Below are 26,074 nucleotides of genomic sequence, written 5' to 3'. Positions count from 1 at the left end.
GAAAGAGACCACCTAATTCAGAATCACTTGAGTCGCGTAATAGCAACACCGGTCAGTTCGTCCAACTTTTTTGTAAAACGTTTCGCCAGCAAAAACTCGTTTACATCCTGCCACCCAATTAGTTTGACAAGCGACTACAATATTATGCCGTAAGTCAACTGGACTCAGCTTGAAACTTTCTTTTAACAAACTTAGAGCGCCAATGGCACTCAGGCATCAAACCACTTCTGAGTATGCATCGTTACAACTTTAAAACACGATTTGAGTGCTTGCACAATACACGGGCCGGAGTGTTTCACAAACTTATCCTTCGAGACATTACACTTTAACTAAGGCCTCGTCTACATGCACTCTACGTTTTTACGCGAACAGATGCTCGTGTTCTCATCGACGGAAGTTTCCGCCCGTTTTTGTTGCAACTAGCTTTGTCATATAAAATAAATCAAATAAAATTAGAAGGAGGTTTCAAAAGTTTGTGTTCAACAGATGAAGGCTTGCTCTGCTCCACAACTTTCAATGGTTTACTGGCATGTGCAGTCACTATGGCAGAAATTTAAAAGTAGTGCCTCTATTTCACTATTTCATCCAGCATATCCTCCAAATTTAGCCCCCAAAAACTATTATCTATTTCCAAACCTGTAGAGGTGAATATTATTATACTTCATCACATGTAAAATTCTAAAGACAAAATGTACTAATACAAATTATTTGAATACATCGTTATGATGCTAAAATGTTAAGTCATTCTATAGTATGGCAACAGTGGAAATTTTTCTCACCTTGCGACATCATCCTAATTATGTTTGGTGTTCGGTATAGCTGGCATTAAAATTTTTGTAGGTCCAGTTACGAGTGTTGAAAATTTTGAGCCAAAAAGAATTAAAGAAACCAATCTAATAAATATTGAACACGTACGAATACGGCATGAAGAAACATGTCACGTTGACGTGTCTCATGCAGTCGGTTGTTAAGTGAAAAGTCGTCAGACCACCCAACAACAATGTTTCCATGTCGGGAAAGTTGGAATTATTCATTCACCTTGTTAGTCAGAGTCCATATGGACAGAAGTTTGGTAACTCCTTATTTATTAATAAACTCACAACAGATGGTGGTACCTTGATAAATGTTTCAAACCCACTGACTAAACCCCAACAAAAAGTATGGACGTGCCTTAAGCAGGGCTCCAAATCACCAATTAATGATTGATTTAATTGGATTTCAAGTTTAATTTAAAGTGTTTAAAGTACATTCTGGACATTTTGTTCGTTTTTCAATGGACGGCGGCTTCTTTTCATCATCTCGGCGATTGATACAAATTTATTCAGCGCCTTCGGTTGTTGTCTTTAATTTATCTTGCTCATCCATCCGCAGACGTACACGTACGACGTTTGATCGATTTCGGTCTAACGGTACCTAAAAAATCAGTTTTCAAGCTAAAAAAATGTTCTAGGTAAATAAATCATCACCTAAATGACCTCAACAAACACTGTTGTTTCTAAAGATGTCCCTCAAACACATAGGTTCTGGGGACGTTATTTGTCTTCCTGGTGATGTTTTCGCTTTTGGTTCCTTCTTTTCTTATTACGACTATTGAGCTGACTATCAAATATTAAATCTGTGAATAAATAGTAGGAAATTTTAAGTTTGGAAGATCTGAAATTTCTATTTTACTCATTACTCATCTCGTTTACTCATTCTAGGCCCACTTCAACGTATTGTGAACTGTTGCTTAAGTTATGACATTGATCAGCCCTTAAAGGAGAACCACTTGTGCCACAAGTCTGTGTGATGAGGATCTCTCTTGTACAGGGAAATTCAAATTAGATAATAAAAAGACATAACAAAAAAAAATTGATGTTGACTGCCGACAGACGAAACGTCAAAGAGAATGTTTATTCGGTTTTGGGATATCTCTTCAAATAAGGTTAGAAATAAATACAAACAAAAAATCAAAATTTCAGTTTTTTTCGGATATCTCCGGAAGTACTAGGAAAATCGAAATTTTTAAGACGGTATTTGGTTTAACTTTAAATTGAGCAACTTTGCCCCAATTTAAACTTTTTCGTATATATTTTCCAAGATTTCAATGGTGAGGGTCGAATTTGAATTACCCTGTATATTTGTAGTATTTCGAGGTTTACCTTAGAAGTCTGGTCAGAGCTGCATAACGTGATGGTTAGCTTAAACTTCCCGAAGAAATCTAGTTTACTCATGACTCTCAACTTAGTCATTAATGCTTCTGAGAAAGACAAAATCTATGAATTCACTATAATCTCAAAGTTATAATACATTCTCTATCCAAAACAGCCAATGATTGTACTGAATAATATTAAGAAGTAAATACCAAAACAAAGCGAACTTTATATGAAATCTTCATACTGGGTAAGAAAAGTAAAAATTTAAGATTTCATGAAAGAACACCTATCTTAAATATTGGTACAATCACATCTCCTCATGTCCAAGGCTCTTCATATTAAATCAGAAACACGTTTGTGCACATTGAATCATTAGGGCGTTATAAACAAACATAATCCATTGTCGACGTAAAAGATTTAGACGGTCTATTATATGGCAACAACTTTCTATAGAAATCCGCTTTACCAGTGCGGTTCAAAGGCAAATTTAAAATTATAGCTGGAGAAGTTTTGCCTGCTCAACTCACGGTTATAACTTATACAGCGGGGCCGACAATGGTACGGCGAAGACGAGAATACGAATTTCGATAATAAATTTATTAGTATACTTGTATTTACAGAGCTTTGAGAACTGGATTTTCATTAACACGGAAGGGGGTTTCGGGCTTTTCAATTTGTTTTTGTTCCGAGTTTTCGGCGCCTCTAACTTTTAAGAGGATTAGCGGAACGGGAAGCGGGGCTGAAGGGGTTAAGGCGAGAATGGTGTTCTGATGGTTGGTAGACCGAACAAAAGCCGGTCGATCTGAGGGCAACGAAAAAACAATCGCCACCTAAAGTGATGAATGCGCGGCATCCGCAGAAACAAAATTATTTTTAGTCGGCAACCAAGAGACAAAAGACCAAACCGTCGATTGTTATTTTACGTCGTGTTTCAAATGGCCACCTTAGATACGTGATACCATCTAAAGACCAGTTTTTCGACGGTTTGGTTCGCGGTTCGTAAATTCTCGTCTCGATTCCCGGCCTTATTAATTAGGGAGGTTTTTTCTCGCGGACACTGCATCCCGTGCACAAAAGATTAATAATAAACAACGCTTTTCGGGGTTGAAATACATTAGAAGGCCCCGGGGGCGACAAATGAACCCTCGCGGCCGCGTGGCGCTGAGTAAACTGGCCGCCCCTTTTCACTGCCATATTCATTACGGTCACGTGGCCCGTTTGACACTTTGCTGTTTTGTTTCGCCAACGCACTCTTCCATTATTATAAGCCTATGCACTTGTTCGGAATTTACCGAACGCCCTAGTTTACTATGGAAAGTAATACGACACGTGTGCGCGTGAAAAGTTCAAGTCATGACGTCTAATGCGGTTTCGTTATGGGGAAGTTATTACACCCCTCAATGTAATCCTGTATTAGAAATGTGTAAGTGTTTCAATTTGCGTAAAGTAGAAAACCTCACATCCACAAAAAAATTCTCTAAGTCTCTAAGAATTGTCTCAATGTATCGACCACAAGTTCTGACACCTAAAAACGTGTTTAAAGATTGCTTCAACGAATGTTAAAGCTAGTTACCAATTTATAAAAACCTAAATATGACTTTATGCTTAAAACTTAGTTACTAAATTTAGGGTGGTATTTATGTAAAATTTCAATAAATTGGTTAAACGTTTATTAAATTGGTTAAGAGTTTTTTCAATTCGTCTCTATTGTGAATTTTAATTTTGCAAACTTTATTTTCAACCTTTACCATCAGATAGTTTCGAGTATAGTCTTTTCACGAACTTTCTAGATCCATAAATTTTTTTTTCAGACATATTTTGATTGATTTATTAAAAGTAAACCATTGTCAGACATAAGTAAAGCATAATTATTATCATTATTTGGTAAATGTATAAAACCAACAGTTATTTTAGGAGATTTTTAGTAAGAAGGGAGAATTCTAGCAAAGTTCATCCTCTACAACATTGCTACAGTGCACTTTTTCCCTAAAGAGTCATCCTAGGGAGATATTTGACAGAAACCGTCTTTAAGACACAAATGTGCTTTAACCTAATTAGTTTTACGTTCAACCAATCACAGCTCCATTATTTGGAAGTTATCAAAAAAGCGTAAGAAGGGAAAATTGTAGGAAAATTCATCCTCTACAACATTGCTACAGTGCACTTTTTCCAAGTTACAAAAGTAAAGCATTTCAAATCCTAAAATCAGAAGATTCTAGGGAGGGAGGTTTTCTGAGCCTGAGAGATACAAATTTAACTGAATCACACTGCAGATTTGAAAATCACGGGGATTCAGGGTTGAAAAGAAATTAAGAATTCTTAAAATTAGACTTTCAATAGTATTTCCTTCAGAATTTCTAAGACTTTTCAGCAAAGAATTTCAGTGGAAATGTAGTGGTTTCAAGGTTTTCTGAGCTTGAAAAACACAAAATTAACTGTATCATAATTTAGATCTGAAAATCAGAGGGGTTTAGTTTCGAAAACAATTTAGGAATCCTTAAAATTAGATTTTCAGTAGTATTTCCTTCAGAATTTCTAAAACTGTCCTCTATACAAAAGAAGTTTAATGGAAATGTTGTGGTTTTAAGGTTTTCATGTCCTGAAAATCACAGATCAGAGTGTTTTAGGGTTGAAAACAGTTTGAGCTTTCACACATTTTCTCAAATTAAGCTTTCTAGCGTTTAATTTTATTGGAAATATCATGGTTTCAAGATTTTCAGGTTCGGAAAAATACAAGTTTGACTGAAAAACATTTCAGACCTTAAAATCGGAGGGGCTTTTTTCTAAAGGAGATGCTAGACTGATTACAGTTAAATGCTTGACTTTCATTTTTACACATTCTTCTACTCTTCTCTTCAAAATTCTGGAAAATTAACCATCACAATCTTAATAACACATTATTCTTTTCTTGAAAATTTTAAGCACAGCTAGCACACTTTCTTGACAAGATGTAATTCTGCTTGATGATGATTTGTTGGTACATGTGAAACATGTTTCTGTACTTATTATGTGCATACGATTGAAAAAGAAGAAATTGTCTTCCAGTTCTGCCTCATTCCAGATAGGTATTCCTCATTCGCTGAATTTAAGTTGGTAGGTCATTTCCTATGCACTCTTTGTTCCGATAATTCTGTCAGGCTCATAACATCAAGTTCAAGAAGACAAAATATTGTTAGAAACTAATAATTTTTAGATTTAGTCTAATCCAAGTTGTTCTTCCTTCATAATATTGCTTGTTTGTAAACTGCTTTTTTAAAAAAAATTTTTACAGAACAACACTTGGTTATCCAGGATTCTTATAAAAAGAAAAACTGATTTCATTGTTCGTTAGAATTTAACATAATAATGAATACTTACTTCATGCTCTTCCCAAGTCCAATTTCATTTGCAATTTCAATATCAGAGTTTTCTGACTTTCAAATTACGGAGCGAGTAATTTGGAATTTTCTTTATCAAATGCTCCAAACTTCATAAAAGTTGCTGTCCTTTAAGAATAGTAAAATCACTTTTATTTGACTGTATTCGTTTGGTTGTACAAGTAGGCTTTTAAGGGCTTAAGGAAAAGGAAGGATGCAAGAAATTTTTTCACCCCTGGTGTAATAAATAGCTTTTGGGTATTTGAAAGGAAGCTTTTGAATTAAAACACTTTAAAATTCTGTTGGAGACACTTTGAGGATATTAATATCGTATACACGATTAACCACACATCCTTTGTTCGACGTTACCAGTATAGTAGGTCTCACCCTGAACGCTTCTCGATCCGGTCAATTATACAGGATGATTTAATACCTGAAATTGGCGCATAATAGGCCCTATTTACAGGCCAATATACCTCTCAGTTCCGACAGCCGCGTTTTGCCGTGAAATATCGCCTTTTCGGCCCGGTGTCGATGTTTTGCATGTGTACTGGAAAAAAAAAAACGACTCTAGGCTTGGAAGGAGCGAGGTCCAATTCGATACATCATCAAAATGGGGCTATTATTTCGAGTTAACGTCATACTAAAGGGTGGCCTAATCCTATCGAGGGTGGAAATCGCTGGGAAAGTAAATAGAGCGGCTTCAAAAATCATCCCGGCGCGTAATAAGTCGACGTCCAACGGTTAATCTTCGGGATAGTTTAACTTTCGGATAACGCGTTGTAACGCGCTCGACGGACCGAGCGAAAAACCGAATTTTGACGTTGACTGATGGATCGGCATCGCAAAAAAGTTTTCCATTGAAAAACTAACGGGAGTTGGTGAGGGAGGGAAAAAAAGAGGAATTAATACGGTGTCGGGTCAACAAGCTAAGCAGGCCCCGAGGCGATATTAAAAAGTTGCGAGCTGTATTAAAAACTTTTTAAAATACATGTAAATTCCATAATATAGGAGGGCGTTAATAAAGTTTACAACCCCGCTTCGACCTCAGGTTTGTGACAGAGGCGGCGCTCTTTTAGATTTATCACCCTTTAATTACCCCCCACCTGGATATCTTTTAACAAGTTGTTGCTACCCTCGATTAATAAGTAAAAGACAATTATTCATGCATCATTATTATTTTTGTGTACTCAACAGGACTCCACTGGTTGTCCCTAAATACTCAACGAACTTTTAGCACAAAAATGCAAAAGCGATTAGAGTGCTATGGGCATTTTTTTATTTGCAATTCTGTGTACTTTTTAAGCGTAAATTTTGACTCTATGCTTTGGCTTCTTTTCTTCATGATTCTCCTTTTTAAAACAAACCATCAAGTGCCTCAGACAATCCAAGCTTTTCGTTAAAATACCCTGCTAAAGTTTGATGGCAGGTCATTTTGATATTTCCAAGATGACTTACACAGGAAGAATACCCAGAAAAACTGATTTTTCTTTTTTCTGCAAAAAAGTGTGTTTGGAAAACATGAAAATAAAACTTGAACGAAGTGTAAGAGCCAGAAAAGTACTACACTTCTTGGAGGAAAATTGGGTTAATGTTGATGATATAAAATTAGAGCACAAAAGGTACATTTAGGCTGAATTGCTTTAGAATTTCAATGGATCCTAAACAAACCTTGATCTGTTTTTTCTACAGATTAATATCTTTGGCATTTATGTCATTTTAGTTTTACCTGATTTTTGGTAATATAACAAAAACTTGATCAATTAATTCAAGATGGTTTCTCTTTAAAAACAACCACGTAATTAAATCGCCTCCATTTTGGAATTGCATTTTAAATACGAACGAATAAATGTAATTCATTTATAAGAACAGGTGTACAAATATTTTAATAAAAGAAACATCGACCGACGATTGTTTAACCAGGTCTGGTTGGTCGTGAGCCGGAAATGCGCATCGCGGACGCCCTGTATAATATCTGATGGTAGGTCAGTCGACTGCAAAAAAATTTGAGATTTTCTCGGCGATTAACATTTTCATAAATTACTTTTCACACTAGTTATTGTGTACTTGGTCTGGTGCGCGAATATTGTAGTTGTTGTTCAACTAATTGCATATACAGGGTGTGCGCGGAATAGGAGACAGTTAAATACATCCGGCTGGGCGAAAGAAAAACGAAACCCACAATTTTAAATGAAAAACGATCATTTTATTCAAATCCTATTTACATTAAACGACAAGTAAACACGGTAATAACCGATTTAAATTGTAAATTGACGGTTAGCGCCTTATTTTCTCGTAACGTATCATTACCGGGTCGTTTTCAATTTGGCCGAGATATTTTTTGTATATAAAATATAATGCGGACAGATTGGGTCCGATCGGGGATGAACGGCTCATTAATAATGTATAGTTTGGTACTTAAGTGCAATTACATCGGTACGACTGCGGGTACCGCTGCTGGGATCCAATATAAGTTCGATAAGGGGATTAATTTTTGCTTTAAATTACGACAGGACTTTTTTTTGTTGAAACTGCCGGTATGCTAATTAGGGGAACGTCTAGAGGAAGCAACATTGCCGGCCTCGACTTCAATTCGTCGTTTAATGAAGTGAAGACATTGATAAAAGGGCTGTTTCAAGGGATGGAAACTCTTTAATTCAATTTCTAATGGAAAAAACTGACAATGTTGTCAGATTGACCAGTTTCCTTTGGAGTTAGATCATCCAGTTTAGTACATTTTTAATGCCAGATAGTTTCAGTCAATTATCAGATAGCTTTTAACAATGCCAGATAGTTTGTGTCAATTGTAAGATAGTTTATGGTTTATGGCAATGCCAGATTGTTTTTAGCAATCCTAGATAGCTTCTGATATTACCAGGTTCTGTTCTAGAATTTATCTGATAATTGCCAAAAACTATCTGGCGACAGATAGACAAATAAACAACAATTTACTTTGCTTCTTAGAGCCACCGTAGGTTTAAAGGTTAAGTTAAATAAACTTCGATTCTGCTGATTTTTATTGGTGAAGGAAAGTTAACCAGTTCCAGTTATAATTTGAGTATCTAGCTCAGAGATTTCTTAAAAAAATGGTGTTTCTCTTAAATGTAGTACTTGTAGAAACTTGTGGCAGTATACAATATGAGTCAAAATCATTACTATAGTACAGCCAAAAACCCAATTGTTTGTGCACCAGTTTCTAGTCGTCGACAATGTCCAGATAAAACCTTCAAAAGAATATAAAAAACGTTTTTCAATCAGTACATTAAAGAGTATTAAGAAAAATGCAAACCAATCTTAAGCGGTCAAAAGACCAGAAAGAAACAGCTTTTAGTTGTCTGCGACATTTCTTTCGAAGGAAAAACGCTAAAGATTTGCCTAAACATATTTGTTTTGCGAACCGACCAAACATCTTAGTACAGCTTGTCTCAAAATTGGCAACATTGCGAATCGAAGACAACTTTTTTAATCAGTTGATCCGGGGAGATTAAATCCTTCGATAAGGACCGATGTTAATGGAATTACTATCTGTGTTTTAATTTTGGGACTTCGGCGGGGCTTAAAGGGGCTTAATTAAAAACTTCTTCCCGGAAAACTTTTCTTTCTGGCAAAACCCCGACGTCGGCTTTTCACCCGCCTTGGGGTGCTTTTTTCCGTTTTAGGCTGGACAAGCCTCAGCCCTCTTAAAAGGGTTAAAACTTTCTCACTTGCAGGAATTGAGTCACTAGTGTTGCGTAGGGGGTTTCAAACCCTTAAAACCCATCTCATTACCATTGATTATGAAACATCAAAAAAACATTGTTAGTTGTTCTGAAAAGAAGGCTTTTTTAGCCCCATCCAGGATAACAATACGTGCTCCAGCTTGCCCTCGTTACTGACGGCTTCGTAACAACGACTCTCCTCGCTTCCTGGTTGGTTTTGTTCGAGAAAAGAACTGCCCCGGGCTAGTTTCGACGAGATAAACCTGCTACGTAATAAATCCGAGTACGACGAGTGTTTGACTAGTGGGAAACCTTTTTTTATTAAGTAAGTGACGCTATCTGGGACGATGATCGATTGCCTCGGTTGCATATGTCCCTGGGGATGTTTGTTGTATGTTGATCACGTGCCTGGACCTTTATTTCTAGTATTACTGTCTAGATAACTAGACCCTGTGTTTTCCTGGCAACTGACAATAATTTGTCGTATAAAAATTAACTTGCCATATGTCCGGATTAATTCAATATAAGCGGATAATAAAAACACTGATTTCTCTGAATAAACAAATAACAATATTTGAATATTATTAATATATTGATTGACTAATTCCTACTTTTTGGATATCTGTTTTTATTACAATTTTGAATCACTGTATTACGGAAAACTAAAAATGAATACTCTTACACTTTGTCAAGTCCTTGATAACATTACCTTATTCTTAAGGGATATAAATTTGTTTTGCAAGTGCCTCCATGTGTGTCCAATTTAGTATTACCTATAAACAGTTGAAGTGGTAAACACATTAGCACCTTACAGCAAGGTTTTCCTTATCTTTATTATTGTTGAATAAATTTCCAACAGTAATCGGATTTCTTTGAGTTAAGCTTTGGTTATCAACATACTGTTAATTTTGCTGGTAATTGCAATGTAATTAATTTAGGTATTTTAAAATTCTTTTAAGCCAATCTCTCTGTATTTTATTTTCTTGGTTAAAATAGTACTTAAAAAATTAATGGTTGAAGAGTTGTTTTTTTCTGAATTCTAAATTTTCCAATAGATTTTGGTCATTGTATGGAAGTTTCAAAAATTGCCTAGGTAATAGAACAAAGAATTTCATATTTCCAAGTTCTTCAAAAGTTCGAAAAACACCTCTGAAAAAAACTCCTAATCTCTATTAAGTTACATAGGTAGTACCCCAACTAGTAACTCATTATGAATGACACGTTTGAAAGGTGACTAGAATCTAAGGTTACATTGTAAAGTTGTTTATTAGCGATGCGTTTAAGCATGATAGAGACGTTTCTTCAATTATCATCCTTGAAATAACAAATAAAATTATTTTATTTATATAATTTTCCTTCAAGTGATATCTCTTCACAGAAGATTGGCTATCAGTATGACTATTTTCACTTTTGATGCTGCAACTAAATCGAACTGCAAATGTACCATTTTTTTCAGGTTATTAACCAGGAAATGGAACCATTTTCTTCTGCTTCTTTTCCCCTGTATCTTTCCCTGCATATAATATTCTGCAACAATACATATTGCTCTCCCCTCATCACGTGATCCAGATATTACAGCTTCCTTATTTTAATTGTGTTCACCTTTTTCATTCTTTCTAGTACTTCTTTATATTAACTTATTCTTGTTTAAGATCCATCTATATGACCACATCTCAAATGCTTCCAATCGTATAACTTCTCGTTATCCTTCTGGTATGTTACAATAGATGGCAACAAACTGAACAAAATTGCCGGAAGCTCTCCTATAATTAAACTTGGAGTTAAATAAGTTCTCGCTTACTTACTAAGGGCCTGTCGGCTAATTACCTACAACACATCGGGGTAATTGCAGCCTTTCAATATGCCACTCGCACACATTGGTACGGCGGTTGCCAACAACACCTTTACACCGTTTAAATTGGCTTAAACTAGGCCCTAATTATGGTATCAAACATCTTGATTTCGTGCAGGCTGAACCCTTTACAGTACAGAAAAGAAACGCGATGATTAGTGAGGCTGCTTTGCATCGGACGTGCTACGGTCCAAACTATGCGCAGAATTTTGATCACAAATAAGAAAACTGCTCGGAAATTCTTACTAAGTGGGAAGAATTCAAAACTGCAGAGCGATTCGCGTAAATCTCGGACAACAACGGTCTCGCGGATATGTTTCGTTGTAAGCACAGCTTGGTTGCATACAGGGTGACTAGTTAGCGGCCGTATCTCTCCCATAAAAGACCACGTAAACTCACATCACTCTGTATATCAAGTCGTATTGTACTCGGAAAGCGAGAGTAAGACGTAACCACACTCCTACTACAGAACGCAGATTTCACGATACCGGACCGCGGGAATGCTGCCTGCTTCTTAAAGCTTGGCACTCTCGCACGCCAGATTTATGTCCGGTTGATAAGCAATCTGCAATGGACAATGTAAATTACAAGGTATTCCCGGTGTAAATATGGTTTCCGAACAAAATATTTTCTGGTTTATTGGTATTTATAGTGCCGTGAAAGGTATTTTTAAATTGGGAGTGAAATATGCCAAGCAAATGTGAACGTTGAGCACAAAAAGCCGTGGGATTGCAGGTGCACTTGTAACTAAGCCTTTATTAACCCTAGGACGAGATACACTTACAAAAAGGTCCAATCCTGATATGTTTTCTCAACGACACAAAGCCAGGACACAATACTTTAAGGCTTTATCTTTTTCGAGATACCACCAGGTTCCATTATATTTTTATCGACTTACATAAGACCTTTAAGCTTTTTAAGGGCTTTTCTACATGAATACACAAGTTTTTTAAGAATTGATAATCAAGGAAGGCAAGGTGGAAAAGATGCCGGTGTTACTCAATGGCGTTCGTCTTAAAAAGATTCAGAAGGATTGATTTTACCCATCTTCGTATGATTTGTATTGTTAGCTGTTTTCAAAATGCTAGGTTAATCAGGTGAGTAGTACGAGAGAAAAAAGTCACTGTAATTGTCTCATTTGTTTTGAGAAATCTGTATAAAATGTTTACAGACAACCAGGCCAAATTTGTAATTAGTTGTCAATCATCATCATCAAAGCTTCTCATCAAATGAAAAGAAAACTACAAAACCTGCATAACCATAAGGTGCTGCAACAATCTGTTCAGTGGAAGTTGATTTTGCAACCGAGCTTTCCAAAGTTCTTCTGCTAAATTTTCGATTTTTGACTTGGAATCTCTTCTGCTTTGATTAGAACCGAACCAAATTGCTAAATATTTCCTGATTAAAGTGTGACGACTGCTTGAGGACAAAATATCTCACATGTTGACCATAAAATTGAGTTGTACAACCTCTGGCAAGGAACACTTATGAAAATTGTACCAGCACTCTTATGCAAAGTCTCACTTTAAGTGTTCTGTCCTACAGTGATTGACATGCACTAACTAGGTAACGGGTTGAAACAATAATTGATATTTATTAGTTTTGTAACGATTTTTAGAGGTAGAAGTCAGATTTATTTCGTATCAAGTTATATTTTAGTATAACTTCGCACGCCTCTGTACCAGAACGTAAAGTTTGTAATTCAATAGCGAATCCTTAGAACATCGAGGGTATTTTGTTGACGGGCTGACCCACAAACCAAGACATGGGTTTCCCGTGTTTGCCATTATCCGCGCCCATGCACAAAACTAAACCCTATTGACTTTTGATCCGCGTTGACAAGCAATCACAAAAAGCGCAATGACAGGCCCTAGTTAAGACATTCCTCCTGGGTATTTTTTCGCTTTCGATTGTGTACGGGGGAAGAATGGAAAAACGTTAAAAACCCTGTAAAAGGCAAATTTCGTAGTTAATCTCCCTAACACAAGCCCCGTTTCCATTCCACCTGCCTTTTAACAAAAGCCGCCATTACTCTTCCGCTCTCAAATCTCGTTCGTATTCAACTGTTTTCGATTCCGGACGGCTTTGGCTTTCCCGACGTTCGAATGTTTCTCGGGAAGTGATCCTAGTTCTGTCTTTGTCGGGGGCGGCAAGAGTGACAGAGAGGAAAGAGGGATTTTCGAGGAAATCGGGAAGGCCGAGGACAAAGCGGCGGCACGGGATTTGTTGGCGCCCGTGTCGAACAAATGACTGCAGAAAAGTTGATCAAGGCAGCCTCGGGGGCGGTCGATACAGTCAACTGTTTGCGGAATCGTCGATTTTCTGCCGGAGTCTATTTTTTCATCCCCCTCCCCAACCCTCCGCCACGGTTTTGGTTACTCCTCGTTTTTTACTGCCCCCTTTTGTTTTAATGTTTCAGTGTATCTACCATTATTGTAGGAATTATTAAATTAATTTGAGGTAAAAAATATTCGAACGGGAATACGGGAATAATGGACCGCGCTACAAAATATTCCTATTGTTTGGGGAATTTATTAAATACCGCGTTCAACAATAAATAAATAGCGGATATTAAAACGCGTAGCTGGTTATGAATATTTTACTTTTAAATTAGAGCTTCTCGTCAGTTCGGGACTGAACAGTGAACTTTATTAAATTAAGTAATTTTCCATATTTTCCCTGTTTTTCCATTATTCATATTTTAAAAATGTACGGCGTTTGTTGCTGAAAATATTCTGCCTGGAAATAGAAATCCGTTTTTCCCAAAGGCTCTACTCGTCTAGCGTTCCATTTCGTGATATTTTTCTGAAATGCAACTCTTTTCTAAAATGAAACATTTTCCGCAGTAGCCACAATTAGGAATTTATTTTTTAGAATAAAAATTCCCTATGGGATGGATTTATTTATAATTTTTGAAATACAATCTAATCTGTGCTGTAAAAATTATAATAATTTTACTATCAACTCAACTAAAACGCCATTAGAAATAAACCGAAACTGGCCTCTCTAGCTCTGCATGTTACCGAGATATTGAATTTCAAAAAGTAGTAAAAAAAACCCTAATTCCTCCCATTCTTTAAATTTCTTGTGTTTAAAGTGTTTTTTTTTGTACTTATTTTACCTAATTTAAGGTTCTTTGGTATAAATATGCCCTTTACTGTGCACTAGAACCCTCTTGGAGCAAAATAAAAAATTTCCAAAATTGCACCTTTTGCAAAAACGGCATTTTTTCAATTTTTGAATCATTGTAACTTTTTTATTTGTGTAACTCTTATAGATTTCCCTAAAACAACTCGACCACTATTTGAAAACAATTGCGTTAAGTATCTTTAAATAAACTCCTCTAGCAGTGAAATTAATGGATAATAACTTCTTCTTCTTCTTTCTTTCTAATATGGGTGTCCATATAGGTAGGCTAATGCCTATTTTGTCCTCTTCGGACGTTGATGTCCAGCACTCTTTCCAGCGTTTTGGAGGTCTGCCTGTAATCCATTCTGTTTACGTGTTTATTCCAGTATTTTCTTCTTTGTCTTACACACCTTCCTACGTCGTGTATCTTTAGGACAATAACAAAAAATTAAGAAAAACTGAGAGTAAGGAACAAAAGTCTTAATGACTGCATTACAATTGAAAACAGAATAGAATAGATTTAAGGCTATTTGTGTGTAGATTTTGTCTTGCTGTGACAGAACAAAATCAAGAGGAATTAAGTCGGGTAAACGAGGAGGCCGTTCAGGAAAACTGGAGGTACATTAAGTAACTTGAATTTGTATTATTATGTTCATACTGTATTGAACCAAAATAAATTGAAAACGTACGACCCGACCACCAAGACGGAATCTCAACAACATGATGAGGCGCCCTAGGGGCAATTTTTGCCGTTATTGGACACTAGTTAACAAGGCTTAAAAGCTTATCGCGATCCATTCAGAAATCAATTTTCTCATCATGAAAATCCCTATTTACTGCCTTATTACTTTCCGCAATTTTACATTAAAGAGAGTTGCATTAAAGGCTTAAAACGGTAAATGGTTTGCGGTTATTATATCTTCGTATCTACAGGGGCACTCTAAAATGTTTGACTCAAGATCTTTTGAATTGATTGATTGAAAAATATTTTGAATGTTATAAAACTTTGTGACGATAAAGAAAGTCTAATCAATGGTCAAGTCAAAGCTCTTGAATTACATCCCAGAATAGTGACTGATTGAATTGAATTAAACTCTTTTATCCTTAGAGGCTCTATCAACTATTCTACAAAAACAATTTCTAGTGAAAAACAGGCAATAAATCAATGAAATCAATGAGACTGGCACTAGATTTGCAATGTTTGAAAAAGATCTATAAGGTGCTAGGAAAGAATGATAGAAAAATGCAGAAACCAGTGAACATCAACAATTTGTTAATAAAAGTGTATGTGATCATCTTGTGTTTCGTTGAAATGATCATATTCATCACTTACAAGTAAAATCCAAGACAAGTATTAATTTTTCTCGGGAGATAAACTTGAATGATGTTCCACCTAGAAAGTGACGATGGTATTAGTGTAAGTGGTACCTCTGGTTCTTCTAAAACCACCCTGGTAACTAGAACAGCATTAAAGATAATTTCGATGGCAAACGTTCCCGGGTATTTGTGTTCGGCATTATTACGACAAGGGTTTAGACTGTGCGGTAACGAGCGCGTTTAAACGTGATTAAATTAATTCTGGGCGCAGCGCAGGGACGTAATGGCGGAGGGCGCTATTTAAGCAAAATACCAGTAATTTCGCGGGGGCAAAAATAAACAAACTCGAACTAAAATAAAGCTATAAAATTAAATTAGATTGGATATCTCGGTTGGACGGGGCCCCGATTATGCGGGGCCGCGTTTATCTTTCCTCCGTTCGCAATTTACAGCTAATTTTCTGGCTTTTTGAACGCGATTATTATGTGGAAACAAATTCTGTGCAAACACTACGTTCTTGATTTTTTTTTAGTAGTATTAATGAAAGTTAACTTATTCTAAAGACACATAGAATGGTGGTTAGTTAGTTAATCAACTGGTTTAATAAAATACCGGATACACGCGCTGGTATGGTAAATCAATCGGATGATGGCTATTACCTGGAATTAAAAACGAAAAAAAAAATACTTGATGAAACACATAACCAATCATTCAAATTAAGTTCCTATAATCTGTAAGTGTAGTTCCACACAAAAAGAAAAATTTAATATGTAAAAGAAATTTTTAGAAATCTTGTTCATTTGACTATTATATTACGTAGTATAGAGGTACAATACAAAGAAAAAAGTCCTCTTTTCGCAAATATGATAGTAAATCATTTCTCGACGCATGAATCGTTCAATATCAACCGCCCTTTGAATTATACCGACTGTTTTGCAAGTTCAACAAAATTCGTCCTCCCCCAAAGGCACCCTTTAAGGGATTTAGCAAAATCCCTTGTAGGGATTGATTTGGTGCAACGTACACGAGTTGTCCGCTATTTTTTCCGCGACGTCGCACCTTAATTTTTCGTTTGTCGCTTCGCTTCAAACTTGGCATGCTTCATAGAATCGTTATCCGCTTTAGGAAAGCGTCGCCGAAAATTTAGTTTTACTGCCGGGGAAAATTCGAAACTTAATTCCGATTAAAGAATTAAAATTTCAAATTTCCGATTCGAATCGCGAGACGAGCGCGATTTGTCTAAATGGCGGTGTAAAAACTTTTAGACAGTTGAAAATTTCGAGACGACCGATGTAGAATCTCCATTAAAATCCGCGGGAATTAACCAAATCCAATTAAAAATTGAGTGCTTTTTCGTTTCGAGCGCAGTTTCCCCCCGGGGGATCTTTCGCGCCATTTTAATATTTCGTAATTAAGCTAGTTTCCAAACAGTTTTACCGATTTGAATTTTTTAAAAACCTGCCCGCTATTTTGGGCCTCGCGGGCTTTTTTTGTCACAGAATGTGTCACCGGATTTTAAAATTACAAAATTTGGATATGTTGGGGGACTATACTGGAGTAGGCGACGTCATCGGTACACATGTCAAAATCACACGTAACATTAAAAACACAAACACTTGTGACGGCCTCCCCTCCTGTAAACAATAGAACATCGGGCCCTCTATCGGAGACATAAATAATAATCAGCAGCAGATCCCATGTCTATTTGCCATTCCCACGTCGGCCCTTTTGTGTCTTTCTGACCGCACGCTTATGACCGTTAAATATGTCATAAATCCGATTCATATGGTAATCCTGCTGTCGAACTTTTCGCCTGCTATTATTACTATAAAGGGGCGACCAACAGTTTCTATACGCTTTTAATCTTAATACATTTTTTGTACCAACTTTACACACACAGTTTAACACGCTTTCCTTTGTACTAGACTCTTTGAGTTTTAGTCAGTCTAATCTAGAAACCTTCCATAGAATCGTAGTGTTTACATGTCACAAGGAAGTCACAATATTGTGGTCCTAAGATTTAAGAAACTAAATTTTTTAATTCCCGTCACAATTCCAAATACTTTTTCTGAAGTTTGCATTAGTATATCATGTTTATTATTCCACTGTTTTTGAAAGAAAATCAACTAAAAAAAATACCACTTGTTACTGTGATAAAACATTTCGAAGTCTGAACTGAGTTAAAATACGACAAAACATGACTCGAGCCAACCACCTGCGTTACGCGGACGATACACTGTTAACCGTACCAGAGATACCAGAAATATGGAGCAGACTGTGTTGTTAGCAATACATTAATAACCAACACTGGGAAATGTGAAAGGACAATATGGCAAGATTAACGCCTACCAAGCCAAAGAAAACATGGAAAGACAAATCTTTCATCAAAACTACAAAACTCAGTCGAGTTGAAGCTCTTGTCTTCTTCATTGAACCTACGCAGCGGAAACTTGGAGAGAAAAACAAAATAGAGGCTTTCCGAAGGTAGGACAGAACTCCAAACCAACGAATTCCATATTACAAGAAATTGGTTCACGTACAAACTGCTAACCAGAATAAACCGCCTGTGGTACCTACATTGGGCGTATAGCTAGAAGATCAGTAACAATGGAACGACTAATCATAGAACTAGATGGGTAGACCAAACAAAACCTTTAATAAATATGAGACTCAAAGATAAGCAAGCATGGAATCAATTGCTGAATCAGATATGAATGGTGTCACTACATCTTTTGGAGAATAATGGAAAGAGAAGGAGGAGAGTCAAAAAATCAGTTTGTGGGACGTGCAGAAAGATCTTCATTACTTGGGCTTCTAATTTCGAAGGTTATTAGCTGGATTTACTGTGCTGTTTTACCCATCTTTACATAATCATTGTTTGATAGTGTAGTATTGAGAATATCATTCATTATCATGAAAGGAGCCATGAACCTTCTTATTGACCGGTCTTTGTCACCTAAGAGTGTTTGATGAGAATTGCTAAGGATCCTGAGTGGACTCTCTCAGGTGGGAAAAAACTTTCTGGAATGGCCAATCCTGTTCCCCAGAAACGTAAAAGAATTATGTCGTAGCTGTCTTATGGCCTTTATAACAGAAACTAGGTTGCTGTAGCTTCTATACTTACTCTCAGACGCATCAGTGTTTCAGAACAAGAGTTCCATGCGTTTGCTGACATAATGAAGACCACTAGACCCACTAGAATTTGATTTTACCACTCCAGACACTAGAAGACCAGTCTAGATATTGCAGACTGATCTGACTGAAGAAGTCGGTGGGACTGTTCATTATTTTTGTGATGATTGCCTTGCATCTACTGACAAACTCCTAAAATTACTAAATAAACTTGAAAGTATCCACAGTGTGGGAGTTTCCCTTAACGTGCAAATAAAAACCGCAGTTATTGCCCCGACTGTATAAACAAAGCCACCGAGGGGTCACATAAATATCTACTTATGAGTGTCCCTCGCGCATTACTCCTGACAGATATGATGGATTTTCGCCTAAGAATGATTTATACGGATTTGCGAGTTTCAGGAATTGGCTTTTATCGCCGCGATGATTCATGAAGCCGGCCGTTTTTCTTTCTTCCACCCCCAAATCGGACCGCAATTTCCATTATTGTTGTTGTTTTCGGTGGTGTTAACGGCGATTTCGACGTGACGTCAATCCCGAACAGGCAAAAACCGATGTTATGAAAATTTATAAAAGTAAAACAAGCTATTAGTTATAATTATGTTGCATGGCCCTGGGATCTTGATAAAAGGCGGTTTGAAATTTTGCTGTTTAGTAAGTTATGGCATCAGATTATGCTGATGATTTACATTTTTGCCAGAGCCGTATTATACAGTTCATTACTTGGAGTTTTAGTATTTTCACATTGTCTGGAAAATTGAAAATTTTTAGTAAATTAGACAACCTGTAGCAAAAATTGTTTACATTCTGCAGAAGAGATGGTGAGCAACACCTTCCCAGCATAGACAATGCAATATTCGATGATGAATGAACATAATTGCTTAAGTAATAGAATACTATGTTTACTAACAACGAAAGCACACTTTGAAGTCAATCATATCTACTCCTGACAGGTGACACTTTAGCTTAGGTTGCAAGAGAAGAAGAATAATACCAATAAGCAAGATAATACGTGGACCATTATGGATCCATTACACAAAAGAAAGGGATGTTACCTACTGAAGAAATGGTTTCTAATAATTCTTCTATCACTTTTAATAATTTTCTTTCATTACCTTTTACATTTTGCATTAAATTCTGTCAGAAGACTTAATAAATTCACTAAACTTTGTGTACTTGGTCTGATTAAGCAACACGTCTGAAATGGTTAATTTTCGTGGTAAAGAAAACAATGATGGGGAAACAGGAAAATCTCTTAAAATTCCAATATAAAGACTCTTCTTGTTCTTCTGCATGTAAGTTAGATTTTTCTGATATTTACATAGAATTTTGGTTTAGGTAGTTCATAAAGCCACTACGGCCCTGTTAAGAGGGGCGATTCCAAAGTCACGCAACTTCAGCGCCGGCAAAATTATCATAACCTATGTTTATGGATGTTTTTAAAATATGTATCTCCACTGTTACTTACTGAGTTTGTAGTGGCATTCGGACCTACATTGGAAACTTCCGTGCTGTTCTGATAACACTCTAACCCCACGTTAAAATTATATTTAACGTTTTTTCTTCTGGTTGAGTATACAACTGCGTATAAATAAAACCACGTGAAACGATAACAAAACTGTGTTCGTATAAAGGGAGCATCAAAACAAGCCATAACCCCTCGGAACGTAAATGGATTCCTAAATTAACCGAATAACTCGGTTTGGGGACATACGGCAGTTACTCGGCTGATTGATTTTTATGCGGGGTCTGTGTGCATTAAATGGCGATTCCTCTCCTATTTAGTTCTCGTTTTATCGAATTGAATCTGTACCCGATGCGAGTGTTCCGCATTATGGGGCCCACTTAAATAAATTGCTTGCATTTCGGTTTAATGGCCAGCTTTTTCCCAAACGCCCATTTTCTAGTCTAGTATACAGTGTGGAATACGTTTTCACACCGACAATGTCATGTAATGTAGTTTTTTCATTGGAAAATAAACCAAAAACGTACCTACAGTTGTGGGAAGTTAACGCTACAAAAATTGGCTATGAACATTTATTAATATCTGACTGAGAAAGGATAATGCTCAGCTTAAGATGATCGATTCATTTTGAGTCATCTGCCATAAACATTCATACAGTCAAAAATGAAAAATTCTAAAGTTTTTACCATTGGAACTTCTCGAAATCTTCTGTAGGATCTTTCGTAACCCAATTTGATGTTCTCAGAAGATCTCATATGTTTGCCCTTCATTGAAGTTAACATCTTCAGTGGATTCTAGATATTCAGAGTCTGGTGTGCTTTGATAAGTCTATAGTATCCTATAATAGAATATTTATTGTGTATAGTTATTAGTAGACTTTGTATCTTCGTGCTTCATAAGATTTTAAGTGCAAGTTGTGGTTCACACTCTTCTTTACTGTATTTGTAAATCTTCCTGATTCTCTGAGTTATTTCGATTTAGTCACAATTCAACAAAGACCATATTTTTATTCACACTCCAGAAGCCGACATCTCCGCAATATCGATTTCCAGTCGAGGCGGCATTGTAACTATTAGTTATACAGCGCCCCGCTTGACGTCCTGGATCTTCCCGAACACGGTGTCGACAACCATCATCAATCATCTTCAGGGCGAAACGGTGCCTCCCACGAGCTCTCCCCCCCGCGACACCCACCTTCATCCCCTCAACGAAACCGCCCCCCAGACGCGGGGAAAGCGTTTTCGACTATTGTTATATTGTCTTAATAAGGAGCGTAAAATTCCACTTGAGGGCTCGGTTAACTTAAGGCGTAAGTTATTAACATTTTCGGCAAACTGGGGGCCAGATGACGCCATCGTTACTGTGGCTATAAGATTTCGAACTTTCCAAACTCCGCCGAAGAGTCGAAGTCGTGTCGAAATTAAGTTGGAAGTTGCTTGCCGCGTCTTGTCACCGACTGGCGGCGTGATATTGCGGTTGATATTCAACCTTACATTTCTCCCTTGTTACTATTCCTTGAGTCTTTAAAGTGAAGATTATTTTAAAATTTCTCTTGTTTATATTATGTTTGTTCTAGTACTTAACCAAATTTATACGAAACATCAGTTGTGGTTTTCAAACATTATGGTTAAAGAGATGACTATGTCGAAAGAACTATGTTGGGGGAAAGCCTAAGGGATCATATATAGAACGAGGAAATTAGAAAAAGAAGAAAAGTAGATGATGTTATAGAGCACATCGCACGTCAGGAATGGCGTTGGGTGGGGCATGTGCCACGACAAGACAATGACAGATGGACAATACAGTGGCTTCCAAGGCAACATAAAAGAAGTGCTGGTCGTCCACAGAAACGATGGATCGACGATATAAAAGAAATAGCGGGAAGAAAATGGCATCAGATGGCAATAAACCGATCCGAATGGAAGCAGCAAGGGGAGGACTATGTCCAGGAGTGGATGCAAAAGGGCTGCTGAAAGAAGGAGAAGAAGAAAGAGATGACAGATGTTTTTTGTCCCACGTTTAGTGTTCACCCACCATCGACACTGTCAGCAAATACATTTCTAAAGACATCTTCCAGAAACGGTCCTGGTAGGGTAACCTTATATAAACCAAAAATCCCTTAAAGAGCAAATGTGTAGTGAGTGGAAATATACAAAGTTTCTGAAGGTAAGGAACCGACCAATTAGGAGAAACTTTTTGAACAAACTATTAAGAAGCAAGCTTTGTAAAACCTACTAAAGAGAGATACCGACCATTTCTGGAGGGCTGAAATATTAAGTTTGATTTGGACAAGACAAATTTTGAAAAACTTTTAGACACTGTTTCTTGTGAAACATCATCACATCAGGATCTTTTAGTGTTACCTGATTTAAGAATTTTTGCCCTAAATCGACATGTCAATTTTACGCATCAGCAAGGCTAATCCGAACAGCAAATATTATTTTTCTTTCACCCCCTAAGAACCACTTTAAAGTGAGAGTCGGACAGTTCAAACGAGAGCACTGTTTGCTAAGAACCGAGCATAAACACACCTGGTACAACCCATATCACTATAGGTGTACGACTTATTGACAGCTTGTTGTTTTAGGCAGTGACGTGTAGCAGTGATATATCTTAGGGGGTATATGGAGCAATCAAAACAGTGTCAAAAACGGGCCTCGCGGCCGCAAAGGGGCCCCCCTGCGGGGCTCTGCGGGGTGCCGACGCCCCCCTAAGGACATTATACGCGTCCGTATAAAAGAGCGATTCAATTATTTGCGATCGCATCTGCTGACATCTGGCGGTGATTATTCGGGACGCCGCCTTTTGGCCGTCCCGAACCAGATTAGGACCTCAGTTGACTTCTGTTTCCTGATTTTTATCAATTGATTGGAAACGGTTTTTATATAGGATATAGATACCCGGAAGGGTCCCTTAAAGAAGTCTTTATCCGCTATCAGTGCTTGAAATATGAGTGCACTTTCTCGGACGCATCTGGGACCAGACTTATGTCCTCGATATTTCACACGTATTGGTCCATATTAAAAAAATATGCTAGAACTACCCCTATGGCCGATGTCGATTTTAAAATTTTACACTTTTTTCTCGGGAGAGGCCCTCGCTCTAATAAAAAGTATAAATTTCAAACTAGACCGCCCCATCTGGCACTGACACTTGGACCCTTTAAGGGCGTAAAAGGGTTTTATAATTGAGATTCTCGAATTATTGACAGTCGGACTGACGTCCGCCGCTTTAAAACGCTCTATTTAGCATACATATTGTCTATGGGGCTGTCGGAGACGTTTTTAATAACGCCTTAATGATGTCAGTTTGGCTTGTTCTCGCTCGTTTTCGCCCTCTGCATATTGGCAATTATCTGTCATGCATGCTAAGCTATATGATATCCGGTAGAACTATACCTAAATCGAAGATTTTGGACTTCTAACACTGAAATTGACAGAACGTATTATTTTTAACTCTTGGTTGTGTTTCCTACCATGCAATTTTCTGAATTTCTGATTGGAACATTCTATTCAGTGAACTTTCAAGACACACTTACTGTGTATGGACCATCAATGTAAAAAATAAAAAAACTGGAAATCACACCACTACTCACAGTGAAGAGATTTAAGCAAATGCTGCACAATGGAGAGTGTAAGTTAGTATAAGTATTTAAGTTTGCTACAAAAAGTAGCACACCTCTACGAAAACCTAGGATCTTAAGCAAAATTTGGATATTACAGTTACTTAACTGGAAAATCCGGTAGATAACATGGTGTACATGATGGAAACTTATAGAGGACTAGGAGAAAGATCAACTGGACTTTAGCCACTGGACAGATCAAGGATTGCAAAGTTATAAATCTACAGTCAACGAAAGAGGTAATATCGGAAAAGAACATGGATTTCTGGTAACGATCTTCTAGAAATCATACTCTAGAAAACAACATGGTATGACGGACGATATCAAACCAACCAAAAGTTGATATCCATATACGATGTCCCAAGATCATCAACTAGAGTCCTCATGAAAAAGACGAAAAAGACAGAGGAAGCTGGACAGAGGAAATCAACAAAAACTATCAAAAATAATTGTCCATTGCACTGATGGCCAATAAAAAACTTGTAAAACCTGTTTATAACTTTTTAAATAAAATTATTCAGAATGATACAGATATACAGGGTGGTCCAGTTTTAAATGTCAATAATTCACCATTCGATAGCCCATCAAAAAATAAAAAAAAAACCAACCAAAAAAAAACCAAACCAACTTAAAAATTTTCTTGAAAACAGTGAAAATTGACTTACGAAGCTTAAAAAACGTCTTTGTAGATAGTTTTCATAGTTTTCAGACAAATTGAAAGACTTTATAGATTTGAAAATTGACTTAGAAACCAGTAAATTTACTTTGAAACGGTAAAAATTGACTTGAGAGGCTTAAAAGTTGTCTTTGTAACCAGTTTTCACAGTTTTCAGACAAATTGAAAGACTTTAGCCTTGACAATTGACTTGGAAACTGTAAAAATTCACTTGAGAGGCTTAAAAACTGTCTTTGTAGTCGGTCGTTATAGTTTTCAGATAAGTTGAAAAACTTTAGTAGTAAAAATTGATTTGTAGCAATGAAAAACTACTTTATCTAGAATTTTTGACTACAAATTCACACATTTCAACCTTGAAAATTGACTTCGACACCAAAAAGTGACATCAAAAGCTTAAAATTTGCACTTAAAGCAAGTTTTCATAATTTGAAAATACATTTCAATATTTTAGTCTTGAAAATAGTCTTAAATACAGAATATTGACATTAGATTTATGAAAATTGACTTGAAGACTAACTTTTCAAGTTTTCTTACTTTGCTTTTTATTTTCTTAGAATTCTGGACTATTTTTAGGGCTTTAAAACTGCTTTCAGCTTGGAAAATCAAGTACTTATAAGGATTATCTTCACCAAGTTTTTGACATAGCAGACTTAAAAAACTATTTTAACATTTTCCATAGGCTTAAACATGCCATTTCACGCTTTGTCAGTATTAAATTGACTTCTAGACGCTTCACTATGATTTAAGACTGAAAAACCGAATTTTAAACTATTTTTTATAGTAAAAGTTAAGTTTCAGACTTGATAAAAGTAAACAATTTTGGCATTAAATGCTACGATATTAGTCTTAAACGCTAATTTTTAGAATTAAATTAGTCCAAAATGTTTAATTAAATAATAAAAAAAGTTTGAATTGAATGATCAGTTTTACACTACCTATAGTCAAAAAAATTGAACGCTAATAAACATTAGTACAAAAATCCTGTTTTTTGACTATTGACTAATATTCAGTGTCAAAAATTAACTCGTAAACCTCACAGATGACCAGATTTGAATACTTTTAAACCATTTTAAAGTAAAAAACACAATAACCCAAGTAGACATTTTTGTCAATTTCGAATAACATCACAGACAAGCTAATATATAACATTGGAGGTTTGTGTCTTCCTTAGGAAGCGTTCTTCAGGAAAATGACATAATGCATGTCAACTTATTTTTTGATGGGCTATCGATTGGTGAATTATTGACATTTAAAACTGGACCACCCTGTAGAATAATAGTAGAAACACATTTTTAAGTTTCACTAAAAGATAAGGTAATGTGCAAGTTTTGTAGTCTTAAAAGCAGCTCAATAAGAAAGATAAACCACCTGACTAAATTGGTGGTCATTCAATGGTTAGTCACGTGACCACATTAACAAGAAGTTTGGTTAAAGATTTAAGACGGTTCAAAAACCACAAAGTTTATCTACTTTTTTGTCTAAAGCAATTGTCCCTCTTTTTATCATGGGACTCCTTAGGTCCTGTTGTACAAAATGTGGTTCTTTTGCCATTTAAACTTTAGACATACTTTGAGTTTCCCAATTTCCTTCACAGTTTATAAGTACTAAATAGGTATTGATTTACAACCCATGAATAAATTAAAACATAACTTATTGTTTTCATTAAGTAATTAACAAGAGTTTTGAAGTAAT

The 26,074-nt window shown here is 36.4% G+C and overlaps 1 long non-coding RNA gene across 1 annotated transcript; it reads right to left on the bottom strand.

Annotated features, from left to right (window-relative positions):
• Nucleotides 1-1,202: 1,202 nt before the first annotated feature.
• Nucleotides 1,203-1,876, bottom strand: LOC145732206 (uncharacterized). Its single transcript, XR_014178970.1, has 3 exons — nucleotides 1,679-1,876; nucleotides 1,476-1,615; nucleotides 1,203-1,413 (listed from the first exon to the last, which is right to left on the bottom strand). It is a non-coding gene; the product is annotated as an uncharacterized LOC145732206 (long non-coding RNA).
• Nucleotides 1,877-26,074: the final 24,198 nt, after the last annotated feature.

This window comes from Ips typographus, linkage group LG7 (genome assembly GCF_016097725.1).
Source record: "Ips typographus isolate SLU linkage group LG7, UJ_Ityp_2.0, whole genome shotgun sequence".
Classification (NCBI taxonomy): domain Eukaryota; kingdom Metazoa; phylum Arthropoda; class Insecta; order Coleoptera; family Curculionidae; genus Ips; species Ips typographus.
This window is presented reverse-complemented; position numbering and strand designations above follow the sequence as displayed.